This window comes from Acipenser ruthenus, chromosome 2 (assembly GCF_902713425.1).
Source record: "Acipenser ruthenus chromosome 2, fAciRut3.2 maternal haplotype, whole genome shotgun sequence".
Classification (NCBI taxonomy): Eukaryota; Metazoa; Chordata; class Actinopteri; order Acipenseriformes; family Acipenseridae; genus Acipenser; species Acipenser ruthenus.
Genome location: NC_081190.1, coordinates 66,650,922 through 66,658,928, shown reverse-complemented (window position 1 = coordinate 66,658,928; position 8,007 = coordinate 66,650,922).

The window sequence follows — 8,007 nt, the reverse complement described above, 5'->3', positions numbered from 1 at the left end:
TTTAAAAACCTGCCTTATTAAAAAAACAAAAGAACAACATTGAAAGGAATGGAAGAGGCTTTAAAAAAAACTACACCTTTAACTATAACCTTGGTTTCTGTCACAGTTCCTGTAGCTCAGTTCTCTGGCTTATTGCACTAGCAAAAAGCTGACTGCTTGCTTCATCCTCTGGAAATATAGTTATAAACTGGGCCTGGCAGTTTCCAACTCCTCCAGCACCTGGTTGCCTGGTGTCACCTGGTCTCAGAGATATAGTTTAATCTCTTGTCCCTGCCAACTGCCAAAAATGCACCAGCTTTGTTCAAAAATGGTCCTCAGAGATTATAGGATTGATTTTTTTTTTTTTTTTTGTTCACTATCTTGTAACTGCAGCTGGTCTGCTGTCTTTTCCCCCTTCTTGGATACAGTACCTTGTTACTTGGTTCTGGCCAATGGAGTACCCACAGATCTGAACCTGCTGCTTGCTTGTTAAGCACATTGTAGACATATTGGTATTGCTGAATGTCTGTTTGTGATTCAGGCTTCTTTTCACTATGTCAGGTGCACTGTAGGCTTGACTGGCAACACCCCACATCAGGCATCAAGTCGGCATTGCTTACTGTGGCTGAGAGCAACAAATTAATTTCACTTCAATGCCTTGAGTCAGCCAAACCCAGGCCTCCACAGGTGAAAGGAATAGAAAGCAAGTTTATTATGTAGCCTGCTGTGCCATGCCATATCTTACATTTTAAGTATTTAGTAAGCCACTAAAAACATTATATAGTAGTAAACTATTAAAATATGTATGCCATTTGCAGTTGCATAGAGAAACTAAAACCCATGATAATTTTTGTGAATACAGCCCTAAATATCAAAATATTTGACAGGACCTTGGTCTACAATTTCATACAAAAGACAGCACCTTCAAAGCACAGTGCAGGTGGATTGGTTGAGTTCTAGTCAATAAGGATGACAGTCTCTTACTAGGTCACCAACACCACTTCCTATAGCATCTAGGCAAGCTTAGCCATCCTGGTATGCTTCAAGGAAAACTAATACAAACACAATTATGGTTTCTAGACCAGAATTTAGCTCCATAGCCATAAAGCTACAAGCTCTGGCTTCTCAGTAGCTGTGGATGTAACGTTGGGGTTGAGATAAAAAAAAAAAAAAAAAAAAAAAAAAAAAAGTGTTTTATAGATGAACTATACTCTCTGTCGACTTTATCCCTAATAATGACAAAGATCACCTTTGATTAATTTCTAAAATTAGATGATACCGTAATCCAAAGTGTTTAGCTGTAGAAAGGAAAGTGATAAACTTTGGCTCATGTTTACCACGTGACCTGCTTTGACATTTTATCAAAATGAACAAAAATTGGGAATAAAACAGAAGACGAGTTTACATTTGTATACATCTTGGAAGCAGAGGGGCACTTTTAACCTTTCTCTTAGCTAGCAAATGCACAAGGTCAGCTTTTTATAGTTTATGAATCAATCTGCAACTGTGTCCTCTGTTGCTTCTTCAACACTGCAAGGGTTGGCAGCGACCTATGGTTCTTTATTGTTAGGTTGATACAAACAACATGATTGGGATACGTGACCTTGACAGCTCCCTGCTTTCACCTCCCCAGTGCTGTCACCCTAAACATTTTTGTCGCAATTTAGCTAAAATTATATTATTGTACTTTGATATTCTTGAGAGCAGTTCTTTTTATAGAAAAAAAGGCTTCAGCTAAGTACATACCGGTCTTATTACATTTGATTGATCCACCTTTGCTGCCTGTGGGACCTGAGATAAATGCTTCCAGAATGAACACATTTTTATAGGAAAAATAGCTGCACGCACACACAAACACACACACACACACACACACACACACACATCTTAAGATTGATAGTTATAATCTCTGTACAGGTCTCGGAATGTTATTAGCAATTTGTGTTTTTACATATATATAATGAAGACTGGATAGATAACCCCTGTTTAATAATGATAGGTTGATCCAGCAAAAAAAACAAAAAAACAATCACCTTCTGTGAAGAGTAAAATAAGATGTAAAACAAAGCAAACAATCCATCCAAAGTTCTACCTTTTGGTAACAGTCTTTCATTGTTTTAAATATAATAATAACAATTGCGTGAGGCTATGTACTGTAGATGTATTGACAATGTCGACCCAGGGGACTTTTTCGACCTGAAAAAAGAAACAAGGACCAGGGGTCACAAATGGAGATTAGATAAAGGGGCATTCAGAACAGAAAATAGGAGGCACTTTTTTACACAGAGAATTGTGGGAATCTGGAACTCCCCAGTAATGTTGTTGAAGCTGACACCCTGGGATCCTTCAAGCTGCTTGATGAGATTCTGGGATCAATAAGCTTCTAACAACCAAGCAAGCAAGATGGGCCGAATGGCCTCCTCTCGTTTGTAACCTTCTTATGTTCTTATGAAAATCACAGCTATCTTAACTATCTTAATGTATGTCTTACCCATACCATGTACTGTAGCTGTTAAGCAGTCTTTATCAGAAAGGGAATTGGTTTTCCGTAACAGCACCAAGATGTGCCCATGATGATGAGATATTTAGTATGTTTTTTTTAATTTTGGAACTGTTTTGTCAACGCATCCAAGTAAAACCTGGAAATTTGTAATTACGTGGGTTTCATCTGCAGCAGTTCGGGCTGAAAACTGCAAAGATTAGTTTTCTCAACTTTATAATATTTGGTTTAGGTTAATAAATAATGATCTTCTGTTTGATTTCACATTCGCTTCTGTCCATCAGTAAACAACAAATCAATAGCCCCTTGTTTTTGATCTCTGGTTTAATCTCACCATACACTATAGTACTCCCTCCAACTGCAGAATAGCAGAATCATCTTCTATTCAACAAAGCCCATCTTAAAATAGAGCTCAATGGGTCAATTGCAACAAACTTGCAGTTAGTACGGAGCTGCGTACTAAGTTGCGTACTAGCTAGTACGGTACTATCTCGGGATCATCCCCAGCTGCGTACTGTTAGTACCAATTGCATCGAAAAAACAAGCAGAACAAAGTTGGAGACTAGCTGATCCCCAGCTTTATTATGGTACTAAGGATCAAGCATTGTTGTTGTTACCAAACAGGAACTAAAGGGGGCTCTAAATCATTCTTTCATTCATTCATTCATTCATTATCAGAACCGCTTTATCCCGCAAGGCGGGATGGCTCTTAATCAGAACAGTAATGTAACAGTAATGTATGTATTTTACGATATTATGAGCTAATAATCATTTTTACAATGCTACAAATAGGCCGACATTTATACATAAATATTAATTCATCTCTAACATATATTTATATGTGTGCACGTAATAATTTATTTTTTTATTTAAGATATATATGCATGGTAAAATACTCCACACGGACTGCCTATAAAATACTCAACCAAGTGCAATTCCATGAAATAAACTAGCAAAGCTGGTTTAATTTAGAATTCTGTTTTTGATTACAACATTAGCTTTATACATGATACAGACAGTTGCAGCTCATGCAGTGGGTCCCAGGCTGTTTTAAAGGGAGTAAAGGACAACCGGGGTCAACGCACACATGGGCTGTTTCGACACCGTTCTCATTGGACCACAACAAGTACAAAACAGGGAAGGGGTGGTATTCCGAAGAAGTTTCATAGATAATCACTTCTAAAAACACCCTGAGAAGAGCACTGTTTATTTTATTTTTCAATGTGCCCCCAGGTCCTACTACGTAAAATAACACTTAACTCACATTCTACCCACTGTGTCCCTACTCCTCAATATCCCTGCTCGCCCTTAAGAACCACCAGTGTCGAGTCCCCTCAAATTAAAGGGAATGAAAAGACTTGCTGCCCCCCCCCCCCCCCCCCCAAAAAAAGAAATATGTATCTCAAATGTGAAACCTACTATCGCATACTACAGGCTCTACATGCATGACTGTAATGCTGCCGACACCTTCCTTCATTATTAGTAGTTAACAGTATTGTAGTCGTAATATAATTTTATTTTACTATTACAATATGTGTACAGGCAGCAGATGCTTCAAATATAGTGACGACATACTGTATATGTGTATATTATATGCACACATTATTATTTCAGCAAAAATAAACTGCCAGTACATTCTGGGACTTTCACATGTGTTCCACTATTCCACTTAGTACGATACTAAAATTCTTAGTCCATAGCAAGAGTTAGACTAAGTTAGTCCTGTACTTAGTATCCTCTAGAGGGCAGGTTGTTGCAATTGAGACCTTTTTTAGTAAACAGCTGGGAACTAACTTCAGCCGCCAAGTTCATTGCAATTGGTATTTAACTTGCGTACTAATTATTATTATTATTATTTGTTTATTTAGCAGACGCCTTTATCCAAGGCGACTTACATAGACTAGGGTGTGTGAACTATGCATCAGCTGCAGAGTCACTTACAATTACGTCTCACCCGAAAGACGGAGCACAAGGAGGTTAAGTGACTTGCTCAGGGTCACACAATGAGTCAGTGGCTGAAGTGGGATGTGAACCGGGGACCTCCTGGTTATAAGGCTGTTTCTTTAACCACTGGACCACACTACCTCCTCTAACCACGAGATCATCCCCAGTTAGTACGCTGCTTTCAGTTTGTTGCAATTGACCCAATAGGACTTCAGGGGCACTCATTTCTTTGTATTTCTATATATGTATTGTATTTTTATATATTTTTTATTTTAAATGCTGAATTGCATGACAGTTTTAAAATGCTCACTGTGTAAACTGAAACAATCAAACTTGCTTTACTTGTAACCAAAGCCAACTTCAGACCCGCTTATACGAAAGGCTATAAAGGGTATAAACCAGCACGCTTAGCAATTGTTATATTTTCAGTTCTTTACCTCCTGTCTCTACTCTCGTTCTCCAACTTTGAACACGTTCCTGACCACAGACAGCGACAGGCTTTTATATTCTGGCCGAGGGGTTAACTAGTTATTAATTAATTATCCTATTACCCCTCGACCATAGTCTGCACGAGTTTAATAAGGATGCGTGACTGTCAGCTAGTTAAATAATCAGTAGCTGATCAGTCACGCATCCTCACAAGGTTTTAATAATTACAAACACAAAACAATAAAAAATAATGGCGGTGGCTTTCATCCGTGCTGCAAACAATAATAATACAAATAATAATAACACAGCGCACATATATATAGGGGCGGGACACTCCGCCACAACCACCTAGACCGATTTTATGATTATTAAGTGTAAACAAACAGGGAACACATTCCTTATTCATTTAAACTGTTCTCAAACCTACTGTACCTTTATATTACCCAGTTACTCAAACCTAAAAGCATTGGTTAAGAGTAAGTGCCTGACCACTAAGGCTTCTATGTGTCTGGATGAGTTTAAGTCCACAAGTACACCAGTATGAAACCTGTGAGACAAAGATGAAAGGATCTTATTTTGTTCAAAAATCTAGAAACACCTGCCACCATAACACTCAATAATATACAGGTTTACAGTGTCCTGGACAGCAGGGATAGCACTGATTTGATAGATAGAAGCAACCGTTACTCTGGTTGAGGAAGTTAAATCTGCAGAACGGCCCAGAGACTGTTTCTTGTAAAACTAGTCATTTGGATGCAGCCTGCTATCTATCAAAATCTATCTGCCCTGCAGTCTTGTCCAATGATGGAGTGATGCATTTTTTATATATTGCAAAGTACATGTGAGGGAACCTTTTTGCATAACCGATTAATCAGTCATGTCATTTCCAGTTGTTGCCCCACCCTTGTATTAATTGAGAAAGGAAATGTATTGGAAATGTGTGTTAATAGCTCCTGATGCCAGCCATCCTGTTTTGCCTTTCTTTTGTGTGATACTCTCTATCAGTTTCCTGATAAGATGTGCAACACTTTAATGGGTATGTCACTCCTTTTTACCACACTTCATTAATCCGTAGCTAACATAAAAAGAACCTATCCATCACAGACTTTTTTTAGGGGCCAGAATGCCTTTCAAAAGAAAATGTATTCATCTGCTTTCTTCTGCCTGTATAATGCAGCAAGAGCAATTCATCACACTTTGACTCACTAGCATACACAAACGAGTCAAAATAGCATGAGGGTTCATAGAGTAACTTGAACTGATTGTATTTTTTTACAGAGCAGACAGGCCTGATTTATTCTTTCATAAGAAAATATTTTATTTTTTAAACATTGTATTATTTAAACTACTGTATATGATGTCTTAATTCATAAAAGTAGAAAAAGTTTATAGCTTCACAATAGTGGACTCTATTCTGATGAAATGAGCGCAATCATAAAAACGTAGTGGTTAAAGTCAATCACGTCTGCCCTGCAGTGTGTGACTTTTCCAAAAGTGCGATTCTGATGAAATTAAAAACCCAGCGCGAGTTTAGTGGCGCACTGACAGCGACCAGCCAATCAATGCTGAGTAGGTTGGGGAATCTGCTATCCAATCAGGGCCAGTCAACGATCCCTTTAAGAGACAGAATGCACTTGCGTCACCGCAAGGCTCCGATTTTGAATGTAGAAGTGGCGATCATGTCGTGCGGCAGTAGCACAGAGCAAGAAAAAACAGCGCAAGTCAGAACAGCAAGTGGTAGGCCCCCCCCTCCCGAGAGAATGCGTAAACCATGCTTCACGACACAGGAGATTGCTATATTAATATCTGTTAACAGTCATTCGTCCACTATTTTTTGGTTCTGTGTCATAATGTGTGGTTTATATATTCTCTCCCAGTGGCCTGTCCTTGTATGTGCTGACAAGGTCCACACGCTGTACTAAAATTTATAAAATATTTTCTTTATGTACCATATTTTATGTTTCAATAAGCTATTTTAGCCTAACTACATTGTTTCTTTTGTAATGCATTAATGAAAATAATATTACATATCTGATATACCCCTCCTCTCAATGGATGAAATTATAGTAATAGCAAGCATATCATCCATAATTATATGAGGTTGTTGTTCATATCATAAAACAAAAGTCTTCGACACATTGAAATAAGTGTGAGGGATACAGTGTGCATTATTTCATGGCACATATTACACCCTCCCTGACTCGTCTACCAGTAGCAGCAGCTGATTCATTTTCTAGCGGTACATGAAGTGCCACATCATGTTGCCTCTGAGCTTGTAATGTATCCTGTGGAGTATCAATATAACAATATAACATCCATTACGTATAGCAATACTGTGCAATACACAAACTGCAACTGTAGTGTTCTACCTGAGTGATCAACACATCTTTAGTGCATTTTCAGTATTCCAAATGTGCGCTCAATGACACGGGCGGAGGTGATGGCTCTGTTGTACCTGTGCTCAGCAGGAGTAATGGAATGTGAAATCGGTGCCATGAGCCACCGTTTAAGTGGGTATCCCTTTTCACCTATCAGCCACCCGTTCAGACTGTCATCCTGCTCAAACAAAGCTGTCAGCCGTGAGTTTGCAAGGATGAACGAGTCATGAGCTGAACCGGGATAGTTTGCATACACGTGTGTGATGATGTTGTTCTGCATCTCCTTCGTCTTTCAATCATGAGTGCTCTGTAGTACTGCATTCTATCTGCAAAGAGGATATTTTTTTGATTCATATGTTTGTTTATTATTAATTTACAAATAATATTGTTTATTTTCTTATGTTTTGTCATTTTTTTTCATCTTAGATTCTTTTTTCTTTTCTTTTACTTTTCTTTCTTTGATTTCCTCTTTCTGTGTCAGTCCAAACGCATGCAGTTGCTACTTAGGACTGCTTTGCTTTTTATAGTGTGCTCAATTGTTAAAGCACCTGATTGCACCACTAAATAAACCTGGTTTCAGCAGGTCTTAACGCAGTGCTCAATTGTCTAGTTGGGATCCTATTACGCTGTCATCATAATTGTTTCGGCGAATATGTTAATGATACCACGCCACGAAATTGATGCCGAACCAGGGTGATGGGGCAGGCACTCTATAACAGCGCAAGACATGTCTTCAGAATACCATTTCAGTGCAGTGGGGGTTTCTTTATGCCTTCA